We start from the raw sequence: 3,262 nt of genomic DNA, 5'->3' as shown, positions 1-3,262 counted from the left end.
CACAACTTAGTATCAGAAATGAAAGAAGAGGATTTGACTGGAAATATTTTATGCATGAAAAATACTAAGAGCATGTAAAAAACAATTTGTCTTAGTAGTGTACAATCTCCTGTAGCTTTCTGAGATTGATGCATGGAAGGTAATTTATTTTTTGAAAACTTACATATTTGAAAATGCCTTATTAATGGTCATCCTTGATACCCTGGCTAAGTAGAGAATTCTAAATTGAACATAATTGTAGACTGAACATTGCTTCACTGTCTTCTAGTTTCTTGTACTGCTATTGCAAAGTCTGGTGCCATTCTGATACTGAATTTTTGCATATGATTTCTTTTAATCTGGAAGCTATCAGGATCTGAAAGTTATTTGAGAACTAAAATTAGAAAATGATGCTCCTTGGCTCCAGTTTAACCTTTCAGTTTGAAACCCCATATTTTTAAGTTCTGGGAAGTTATCTTTTTCCTGTTATCTTTGTAATTCTTATTGTTCATGTCTTTTTTTAAAAATTTTTTGGAAGAAAGAGGCAAACCAAAAATTTTATCTTTAAGGCTTTTTTGAACAAAATTTAGAATTTTATTTTTTAAACTTTAAATATGCTTTATTATTCTCTAAATTTTTCAAATATAGCATCCTGATATTACATTATAATATTGCTCTCCTTTATTCCTCTGAATTTTTAATTAGAATTGTTTTATTTGTGTGTGCGTTCTAATTTTTTTAATTTAATTATTGTTCAAGTACAGTTTTCTGTTTTTTACTCCCATCCCAGCCCACCCCCCAGTGCTTCCCACCTCCCTCCCATGCCCACCCCCCCCTTAGTTGTTGTCCATGTGTCCTTTATACTAGTTCCTGTAAATCCTTCCCCTTTTCCCCCTGAAATTCCCTCCCCTCTTCCCTCTGGTCACTGTCCCCCTGTTCTCTATTTCAGTGTCTTTGTTTTTATTTTGCTTGCTTGTTTGTTTTGTTGTTTAGCTTCCTGTTAAAGGAAGTTCATATGGTATTTGTCTTTCACCACCTAGTTTATTTCACCCAGCATAATGTTTTCCATTTCCATCCATGCTGTTGCAAAGGGTAGGAGCTCCTTCTTTCTTTCTGCTGCATAGAATTCCATTGTGTAAATGTACCATAGCTTTTTGATTCATTCGCTTACTGATGGGCACCTAGGTTGCTTCCAGCTCTTGGTTATTGTAAATTGTGCTGCTCTGAACATTGGGGTGCATCGGTTCTTCTGGATTGATGTTTCAGGGCTCTTAGTATATAATCCCAGCAGTGGAATTGCTGGGTCAAAAGGCAGGTCCATTTTTAGTTTTCTGAGAAAATTCCATACTGTTTTTCACAGTGGTTGTACCAGTCTGCAGTCCCACCAACAATGGATTAAGGTCCCCTCTTCTCTACAACCTCTCCAACACTTGTTTGTTGCTTTGTTTATGATGGCCATTCTGACCAATGTAAAGTGGTATCTCATTGTGGTTTTAATTTGCATCTCTGTGATAGCTAGTGATATTGAGCATCTTTTCATGTGTCTCTGGATCTTCTGTATGTCCTCCTTGGAGAAATGTCTGGTCAAGTCCTTTGCCCGCTTTTTAATTGAGTTGCGTATCTTCTTAGAGTGGAGTCATGTAAGTTCTTTATATATTTTGGAGATTAAACCCATGTCTGAGGTATCATTGACAAATACGTTTTCCCATACAAAATGTACAGGTGGGCTGGGATGGGAGTAAAAGACAGAAAACTGTACTTGAACAGTTTCTTTTTCTTTTAATACTGTTTTTTTTTTAGCTGTGCAAAAGCTTTTAATTTTGATGAGATCCCATTTGTTTATTCTTTCCTTTATGTCCCTTGCTCTAGGGGACATATCAGTAAAAATGTTGCCGTGTGAAATATCTGAGATTTTCTTGCCAATGTTCTCCTCTAGGACTTTAATGGTGTCACGGCTTACTCTTTGTATTATTTCTCTTTGCTGAGTTAGTTTTTCTTTAAACTTTGTTTTTCGGTCTTTGTCTTTGATGTAGAGGATTTCCTGAAATGGCTAGTGACACATGGCTTGCTGTTTGTATTTAAGAGTGAGTAACTAAAGAAGCTGATGGAGACACCAAAAAGCTGGTTGGGACTGTTCTCTGGGCAGGAATCTGCTTCAGGTTTTCTTGGAGAAGATACCAAGATCTTATTAGACATTAGGACTTTTTTCTTTAGCTGATCAAGCTCTTCAGAAAGGAATTCTTATTTATATTATTCACATTATTGCAGATGTCTCCATTTTTCCCTCCTTGGCCCACCTCCATCCAGTGCCCCTCTTCCCTCTGACCATCAGCACACTGTTGTCTGTGTCTGTGGGTTATGCACACATGTTCTTTGGCTAATCCCTTCCCCTTCTTTCATTCATTATTCGTTCCCTCCACCCCTCTGACAGCTACCAGTCTGTTCCATATATATCCATGCCTTTGATTTCATTTTGTTCTTCAGTTTATTTTCTCAATGAGATTCCACATATAACTGAGATCATATGGTATATGACTCCCAGTATTCTAGGAGTTGATAGGGAGAAGGGAATGATTCATTTAAATTTTTAAAAATAATAAATCTCTAATTTCCTTATGAAACAGGACAGAGGAAGATATCTGGCTGGGTGGGGTGGAGCAAGGGATCTAGGGATATAACTGCTCTCTGTACAGATTTCATCCAGGGCTCCTATTTCCATTCTATTCCTCCACCCTCTGTACTAAGTAGTATCTCAAATTCCTCATGCTTTGTGGGATTCTGGAGCAAAACCCAACTTACTTCTGATTGGCTTCCCAAACATATATACTTAGGTTTTATTTTCTCTACTTTGCTAAGTCAGTTATCACTGGTCCATCTAATCCTATCTCCCAAAATTAAGTCTCTTTACTTGCTGTTATCTTTTATTCTTTTTGTTATTTTGCCATTTTGGTGATATTTTAGGAGGGAATAAGGGTAAATGTGTGCATTTAAACCTCTGCTTTTGATGAGTAGCCCCACTAGTAAGTTACAGAAAAATTAAAATACCCCAAGGACCTACCAGTTGAGAATAGATAGGTCAATGGTTTTTAATGACAGTGCAGTATGAATATTATTGCTCATTTCCTCCTCCCTTAAGTACAGGTGAACTGATACTTTACCCACCCACAAGATGTCCAGGGTCCCATCTCTCTTCTCTTTCTTGGAGGCCTGTATGTGGATGGGGTTTGGGGGAAACTGTATACACAGGGCAACCGATATAGATGGTTGAGGTTCTGGATGATAA

This window comes from Artibeus jamaicensis, unplaced genomic scaffold (genome assembly GCF_021234435.1).
Source record: "Artibeus jamaicensis isolate MK-2021 breed Jamaican fruit bat unplaced genomic scaffold, CSHL_Jam_final contig_760, whole genome shotgun sequence".
In the NCBI taxonomy this organism is placed as follows: domain Eukaryota; kingdom Metazoa; phylum Chordata; class Mammalia; order Chiroptera; family Phyllostomidae; genus Artibeus; species Artibeus jamaicensis.
The sequence above is the reverse complement of the archived record's forward strand: the minus strand, read 5'-3'. Positions refer to the sequence as shown.